Below are 9,426 nucleotides of genomic sequence, written 5' to 3' on the forward strand. Positions count from 1 at the left end.
AATAATGCCTACATATAAGAGAAATACGGGAAATTTTACAGAAGCACAAAGACGTTAAAAGCATCCAGACTCCTATTAAAGGAAACACAACTGAACTGTTACTCATTAACTCAACAATTAGAGTGTCTGTTTTGTGCCAAGCAGTGTTTCAGGCACTTAAGTACCATCAGCTTAAAAACAAAAATAGAAACAAAAAGCCTCTTCCCTCTTGCAGCTTACATTCTTCTATGGAAGGAAGGGAGAGGACTGTCAACACAACCAATAATAAACATGACATAGGCGTGCCAGGGTAGCTGAGTCGGTTAAGCAGCCACTCTTGATTTCGGCTCAGGTCATGATCTGATCAGGGTCCTGAGATCGAGGCTCCCACCCCATCAGGCTCTGGACTTGGCAGGGAGTCAGCTTGAGGATTCTCTCCCTCTCCCTCTGCCCCTCCCCCTGCTCGTGTGTTCTCTGTCTTCCCTCTCTAAAATAAATAATTTTTAAAAAATGACATAAATGTATTTTATGGAACGTGAGTAGGCTAAAGTGTTAAAGAGGGGAGGAAGGGGTACTGTGGATTGGGAGTGCCAAGGGGAGGGAAGATGGGCTACAATCTGAAATCCCATGGATTAGTGAAGCCTCCCTGAGATGACATAAAAGCAAAGGCAGAAAGGACTGCCATGCACAGAACCCAGAGTTGAAGAATGTCTGGGATATGCAGAGAACAGCAAGGGGGTCAGGATGGCTGGCAAAGAATGAGCAAGATGAATTCCAAGATGTAAAAGAGGACCAGATCCTGTCGGGCTTTGCAGGCTATTTTAAGAATTTTGGGTTTTACTCTGAATGACACTGGGAGCCAATGGAGGGTTGGGCGAAGAGGAGTGCCATGAGATGGCTAACATTTAGAACAAAACACAACAAAATAGAACCTGTAAGCGTAGAGTTTCTTAACCACCTGGAATACAGGGTTTCTTAACCACAGGGGTTGAGGCATTTGATCTAAATAATTCGTTTTTAGAGAGAGGGAAGCAAACCATAAGAGACTCTTAACTATAGAGAACAAACTGAGGGTTAATGGAGGACGGTGGGCATTAAAGAGGGCACTTGAGCACTGGGTGTTATATATAAGTCATGAATCACTAAATTCTAGGCATGAAACCAATTTTACCCTGTATGTTAACTAACTAGAATTTAAATAAAAATTTGAAATTGTGTGTGTGTGTGTATTTCTTTTTTGTTTGGTTTTGGTTCTGTATTTCAGGGGTCGGGGTAGCAAGATGGGCAGCACTGTCTTGCACATTGTAAGATGTTTGGCAGCATCCCTGGCCTCTCTCCTCTGTACACTCTAGATGCCAGTAGCATCCCCACCCATTTGTGATCACCAAAAATGTCTCCAGACATTGTCAAACATCCCCTGGAGACAAAATCATCCCAGTTGAGAACCACTGTTCTAATGTCCTTCTGAGGACTGAGGAGAGGAGAGTAGAAGCAGGGGACCAATTAAGAGTCTAGGCAAGTTGGTAAGAAGGGGTTGGATTCTAAATGCACTGTGAGCCAGAAGTGTCAAAGACCAGATGCAGGACATAAGGTACAGAGAGGTTTCACACATGGCGCCAGAGTGCTTGCCTAAATAAATGAAAAGCACCAGTTTAGCTCTGAGAGGTTAAATGTGAGTATTAAAGTAGGCAATTAGACATACAAGTCTAGAATTGAGAAGAACTATCCATCCAGAAGATAAATATTTGGGAGTCATTAGCATACAGATACTATTCCAAACCATGAGACTGGAAATCATCAATGGAAAGAACTAAAGAGAAGAGAAAAGACTGAACACTGAGGCACTACAATCAATCTACAGAGGTTGAGGAGATGAAGATAAAACAGAAGAGATGGAGAAGGAAAAGCCAGTCTGGAAAGACAAACACCAGGAAAGAAAAATGTCCTAGAAGCCAGGTTTAAAAAAAGAATGCTGCTGACAGGTCAAATAAACATCTCTCTTTTTGTACTTATAGAAATATTTTTTTATCTATATAAGACTCTACCAAAGAAATATACCACAATTGATTTAACCTTTATTCCACAGTTAGGCATTAAATCCTTTACACAACAGAGAAGGATTTAAACACATGAACAAAGTGTATAATTAAGCCATTTCCAAAATTTTATTATTATAAAGAATTCTGTAATGAACGTTGTTTTGCACATATTTTTTCTTTGTTTAGGATAATTTCCTAAGCACTGACATGGACTTACAAAAGGTCAGATACTATAATCAATTTTAATGTTTAATACAAATTGTCCAAATACCCTCCAACAATACTTATCTTAATGCTTATTCTCAATAACGGTGTATGAGATTATCTATTTCAACTGCTCCTCTTCCTTGTCAACATAGGTACTATAGTTTTAAAACACTTTTTCAAAAGTGGTAGATAAGAGATATCATATAATGCTATTTTAATTTTAATTTCTCTATGAGAAATTTTCTCTATGAGAAAAGCAAAAAATTTTCTAGACATCTGTTAACTGGTTTAATTCTTCATAGGTAACTTTTTTTGTTCCTGGAATATAGGGCTTTTCTTATTTTGTTGTATAAATTCGTACATTAAAAAATACACACACACACACTAATCCTCGAAGCCATTTTTTGCAAATATTTTTCTGAATTTGCACTTCTTTTCATTTTCTTTAACTTCTTTACACACATTATGTCATGAAAATTAAGAATCTTTTCCTCTGTGATTCATTCCTTAAATACCCACTGTATAAAAACCAGGGACTCAAAGATGATTCACTCTCAGCCCCTCTTGCACGTCTAATCCAAGGAGACAGTGGAGGCACAAAGGAGGGAGTAGGTAGGTGGCTCTGCATTACAGCCGCTGAAGGGAAAAAACTCTGTTGATTTATAAAGACTAGCATACAAAGAATAGTGCTGAATTAAGTGACATTTAATATCTAGACGCCATTTTGATCCAAGAAGTCGCTTCAGTATCAAAGTCAGTATACAACAGATGAAGTTTTCCCATAAACAAGAGTGTAATATGAAAGCTGCTTTTTTTAGAGTATAAGCACATGCCATGTACATAAATGAATTTAAAATAATAAGTTGAGGCAAACAGTTCAAAGAGGTTTTATTTTTAGAACAGTAAGTTAACTGTAAATATTTTGATGTTAGTCTGCTCATCTATGATCTGAGATCATGCTGAATTGAGAACATCCCCCAAACTACAATTTAATGCACTGGGGAAAAAAACTAAAAACAGTAATTCCAGCTACAATCTTCAGATCACCCTCGTGATATGTGTCATGGGTCCATTTTTCCTGAAAGAGCTTACACTGAAGCAATTTCCCCTGTTTTGGAGGATTTTGTAGTTAATTTTAACTTTGACTATTGTTTGGAAAAGATGGGCTGCCTATGTAGATATGATAGTTTTTTCATAAAATGGATGTTTATTTTGTATTAAAAATACCACTGCGCTTGTTTTACACCATTTGTATACATGTGGTAATATTAATGCTGAACTGTAAAATTCAGGTATTAAAATGTGACCCTGTAATTCTTAAAAAAAAAAAAAAAATTCTGTTGTAAGAAACATGGTGAGCTAGGTATCAACCCACAGGAACTCTTAAAATTGTTGGATAAGATATTAAAATATTTTAAGTACAGCAAGTGGATAAGACAGCAAAAACAAAGAACAAACAGTAATGAAGATGGGACCCCAAAGTGGTAAGACTGAAGGTGGCTTTCACTTGGAAAACATTTGCTAAACCAGGTGACCTGGGGTTTAGGTTTTTCTATCTCAGAGTATAAAGTATAACTATCCCAGAACCTGCATAAGGTGGGGAGTCTACCAAAAGATCCTCCTCCCATAAAGATGAAACCCCAGAGAACGAAACATTTGATATAAATTCCCTAGAAATAGCCCCACCACAAAAGAAATAGCAAAGAAAACCAACAGTCTCAAACCTTAGCACTAAGAGGGTAAATAAAAAACATCACTACTCATAAATTAGTACCAAAAGCCTGCCATCACATCACACAGACTGCATCCTGAATTCACATTATCTGAATGGTCCAAAAACCCTCAAGGAGGAACGTAACCTCTAAGAGTGCCTGTCAAAAGGAATAACAACAAAAACTTCTGGAGTTTCCACATAAGCTCCACAAGCAGAATTATAAAGAAATGATCAGCTCATTGGAGGAAAAAAAAAACAACTAAATGAAAAATTAAGCAAGTAGAAGGAACTGAAACAAACATGTAGGAAAAGACCTGCAAGAATTTCAGACACTAAAATTATAAGACTAATTAAATGGCCATATGTAATATGTTCAAAGAAATAAAAGACAAGAAACAAGAAGTTTACCATAGCACGTACCCTCCCCAATGCTATGGTGAGCACTGTGAATTGTGTAAGACTGCTGAATCACAGACCTGTACCTCTGAAACAAATACTACATTATATGTTAAAAAAAAAAAGAAGAAGATAGTAGGAAGGGAAAAATGAAGGGGGGGGAATCAGAAGGGGAGATGAACCATGAGGGACTATGGACTCTGAGAAACAACTGAGGGTTCTAGAGGGGAGGGGCGTGGGGGGATGGGTTAGCCTGGTGATGGGTATTAAAGAGGGCACGTTCTGCATGGAGCACTGGGTGTTATACGCAAACAATGAATCATGGAACACTACCTCAAAAACTAATGATGTAATGTATGGCGATTAACATAACATAAAAAAAGAAATGTAAAAAAAAATTAAAATTAAAATAAAGAGGATTGCTAAATGTTCCAATGATAAAAAAAAAAAAAAAAAAGAAACAAGAAGTTTAAGAGGGAGGGTGCCTGGGTGGCTCAGTCGTTAAGTGTCTGCCTTCAGCTCAGGTCATGATCCCAGGGTCCTGGGATAGAGTCCCACATCGGGCTCCCTGCTCAGCAAGAAGCCTGCTTCTCCCTCTCCCATTCCCCCTGCTTGTGTTACTGCTCTCGCTATCTCTCTCTCTGTCAAATAAATAAATAAAATCTTTAAAAAAAAAAAAGTTTAAGAGGGATGAAACAAATTTTTTTAAAACCTTCTAAAACCAAAAATAAAACAAGTTTGAATATCTAATGGATGTTTATAATGACCAATCAGATAGAGCCAAAAATAAAATTACAAAACTGGCAGACTGTTCGAATGAATTTAGTTGAATGCAGCATAGAGAAAGAGAAAGAAAACATGAAAAAGAGTTAAAAGATATGGAAGAGAGTAAAAAAGTCTACAACCAATCAGTAATGCCAAAAGAAAAGAGAGAAGGAAAGAGAAAAAAGGCAGTGTCTGGAGGAGAGGTGAGTTTTTCCAACCCCTAAGAGAAAACAACTCAGATTCCAAAAGACAGTGAATCCCAAACAAGATTTAAAAAAAGAATACCTGCCTTTAGTCAACACCACTAGGAAACTGTGGAGCATGAAGCTAAAGAAATTATCTTGAAAATCACCAGAAACAACGTGTTTATATAAAGCAAAAACATACACTTTGCATACATACTACCCAGCGATTTCACTCATAGGTATTTACCCAAGAGAAATGAAGGCAAATTTCCACAAAAAGCTTTTTACACAGATGCTAGTATCAATTTTATTCACAGTAGCCCCAAACTGCAAACATTCCAGTATTCATCAAGTAAACAGATAAAGAAATTGTGGTACTTCCATACAATGAAATACTACTCAGCACTCAGGAAAGAGCCACTGATACACGCAATAACATCAGTGAATCTCAAAACCCTAAGATGAACACAGAGGCCTTAAACAAGAGTACATTCACATAGGATTCCAGTATGAGAAGTTCCATAACAGGCAAAATTAACCTACAGTGACAGAGAGCAGATCAGCAGTTACCTGGGCAGGAGGTAAGGAGATTGACCACAAAGACACAGGGGCCCAGGGACACACCTGGGGTGACAGAAATAATTCTGTATCTTGGCTGGGTTGGTGGTTGCACAGTTGTATGAATTTGTCAAAATTCACTGAACTTAAAGATGAATAATTTACTGCATGTAAATTATACTTCAATAAAGCTGACTTTTAAAAATTAGCCAGAGAAACTAACTTTCAAGAATAATCATTCTTGAAAGACACTTTCAAACCAAAAGAGAGAGACAGAGACTAAAAGACATAATTCCAGCAGAAGGAAAGTAAGTCAGACTGAAGGTCTGAGAAACAAGAAGTAAAAAACAAAAAAGTAGTAAAAATGTCTGTAAATCTTAAACACTTAATGTAAAACACAAAGCAGTACCATCATATGGATTTTTTTTTTTTTAAAGCTAGAGTTAAAACATAAATTAAAAGTGTGTACATTGGTTTGGGAGGTGATTATACTTAAAGTATCCCAAGTTTCCTTTTATAATTAAAAGAAAGAAGAAAGGTCCCAATTAACGTCAGAATAGTAAAAATGTATGTTACAACATCAAGAGTAGCTAGAATTTCTGTATATGTGTCAATACTCAAACTGACACTTTAAAGGAATGCACTTTATTGTATGTAAATTATATCTCAACAAAGTTGATTAAAATAAAAAAAAGTAACAAGACTATAGCTTTCAAACAAATTAGGGTGAAAAAGTGAAACAAAAACATAGTCAATCCAAATGAAGGCCAAAAAAAAGACAAAGACACGGAGATGAAACAAATGGAAACACAAAATAAGATCTCATAAATATAAATCCAAATACAGTAATAATTATATGTAAATGAACTAAATGCTCCAGTTAAATGGCAAAGACGCAGACTTGATTTTTTTAAATCCAACTATATACTGTTTGTTTACACTATATACTGCGGTATATAGTAGTTTATAGTATAAACTATACTGTTTATACTATATACTGTTTAAAAAGATACACACCTAAGGATATCAAAAAGTTGAAAGTAAAAAGATTTTAAAAAGATAACAGGCAAGGGGCACCTTAGTGGCTTGGTAGGTTGATCAGCTGACTCCTGATTTCAGCTCAGGTCGTGATCTCAAGTTGTAGGATTGAGCCTGCACTGGACATGGGAGTCTGCTCAAGATTCTCTCCCTCCCTCTGCCTCTGCCCCCCGACTCATGAGCTCTCCCTCTCTCAAAAATAAAATAAAAGACACCAGGCAAGTCACCAAAGTTAATTTAGCTACATTAATTTTTTTTTTTTACTTTTTTGCCATAAATTCTTAGAGATAAGCAACTTTACAGCATCAATAACTTCATAACTATTAAAAGTTCATTTCAGGGATGCCTGGGTGGCTCAGCTGGTTAAGCGTTCGACTCTTGATTTTGGCTCAGGTCATGATCTTTTAGGGTCCTGGGACAGAGCCCTGCGTTGGGGTCTGCGCTCAGCAGGGAGTCTGCTTGGGATTCTATTTCTCCCTCTCTTCCACCCCCTACCTGCTCTCTCTCTCTAAAATAAAATAAACTTTTTAAAAAAAAGATAAAAAAAAAAAAAAGGGGCAGGAAAATCAAGAGATGGCACTGTAAGCCTACCGTTTAGATACATGGGGATTTCAACCTCAAAAACATGCTAAAAGTGATTCCAGGAAAGAGCAAGTGGGAAGGGGACCCAGTTTTTCCTGATTAAACTACATAAAACTATGTGACTCTTTAAATTCTGTCCACACATAACTTTAATAAAAATGTAAAACCAAATTAAAAAGAGGAAAAAAAAACAAAAGTCCATATGGTAACTGTCATCATGCTACCACAAACATTTGAAAAAAGAGCTGTGAAAATTCAGAATTTTGACACTTCCAATATTCTGCCATTAAGAAACAAAAGCATGTAAAACTGTAATTGTCACTATGAATAAATAATTACAGTTTTAAAAGCATGGTAAGGGCCTTCAAAAAGTCTGTTGATAATTATTTTAACAATTCTGTATCTTGCCTTCAAATGCATTCAATTTGCCTCCATCTGGCCACTGAATAATAGCCTTAACACATGTGGAAACAAAGTGGATGGTGTTCAGAATCCCAACAAGCACATCAAGTAATTTTAAGCCCCAATGGTTGATACTGAAAATGACATGCAAATCCAAATGGAAAAAGTCATAATCGAAATTAATTTATGTTTAATATGTCATGATCTGCCAGTATTTGATAAGATGATGGCTGAAAAAAATCCTTTCAAATACTTCTTATCTGGAACCAACCAATATTTTTAATTCTCAAAAATATGTCACTTAAATACTGCTGCTTAGATATAGTTCCAACACACACTTCAAAAAAGAGATTAAAGTATTTGAACAATGCGTTCCTCTGAAATTTAAAAATGCAAAAGATAGTCAAGTGCCAACACAACTACTTTAGAAATGATTTTCCAGAATTAGAATTAAAATTCTAATGATTTTATTTTATGTAAATAAAAGACAATGTGCTATTCCCCATAACACATGCTATAGAAATACAGCTGTTCTACATTTTTCTTTATGGCAAAATAGAGAGACACATTAATAAATACATGTTATCTGAAATACTTGAAGCAGCTTCTTTTGCTTAAACATAATAAAAAGGAGTGACTCACTTGGGGAGACTTTTCAGAGCACTTACACTCTGACAAACCTGTCTTCACCATCTGACCCTGGCCAAGTCAGACCAAAAGTAGGAACCTGCTCTCCTACAAGCAGCCAAACTAAAGGACAAGCTGGCTGGCTATTAGGTGCCGAGCAGGAAACCATCAAGGGTAGCCTGTTCCAGGTGAAGCATTAACAGGCAGACACACAAGAACTCACCGTCAGAGCCTACAAGAAAGAAGTGTCCTGCGAAAGAATGAGAATCAAAATCCTGGCCTTGACACCCATTAAAAAAATTATTTTTCTTTATTCCCACATCAAAACTCTTACCATTTTTAAACATGTTATATAGTTCTTATACATAGAGAGAAAGTAGGTGACTTCTTCACATAATAATCAATCCCCTCCCCACCTAAACCCCTTCCACAATATTTTTCTGCATTGAGTTAGCAGTATTTATTATCTCCAGGGTTTTATTTTGAGTTCTTTAGCTGGGCACAAAGGTGTTGAAAGAGTAGCCAGATACTTCTGGTACGTTCAGTGGGAGAAAATCACCCTGTATCATTTCCCAAATGCCTCTTCCTGCATTCTTGTTCTCCTTTTGACAGATAGCGCTCTCCTTTATCCCTGCCTTCCTTCTAGTTCCCCTGATTTCAGAGGACCCTCCAATATCCCCCAAATCTCTGAAAGTGCCAAGGAACTGGGGAGGGGAGGAAGGGCAACCTGCTGCTGCTCCTAGTGCATCCAAAGCTCCTAAGTTCCTAAAGAGAGCCCTGAATATGACAACTGTGAAATACAAACATTAGCTAGCAAGCACAGCCCAGCCCACCCTTGAGCAACAAGGTATGAACTGTGCGGGTCCACTCACACACGGATTTTTTTCTGATACATACAGTACAGTTCACTTCCTTGTGATTTTAATAATGTCTT

General features: G+C 36.8%; 1 protein-coding gene across 1 annotated transcript in view; it reads right to left on the bottom strand.

The window, feature by feature from the left end:
- The window catches only part of AGTPBP1 (ATP/GTP binding carboxypeptidase 1), a 139,122-nt gene that overhangs the window by 60,046 nt on the left and 69,650 nt on the right, over positions 1-9,426 (bottom strand). The gene's annotated exons all lie outside the window — the stretch shown is intronic.

Source organism: Neomonachus schauinslandi, chromosome 13, assembly GCF_002201575.2.
Source record: "Neomonachus schauinslandi chromosome 13, ASM220157v2, whole genome shotgun sequence".
NCBI lineage: Eukaryota > Metazoa > Chordata > Mammalia > Carnivora > Phocidae > Neomonachus > Neomonachus schauinslandi.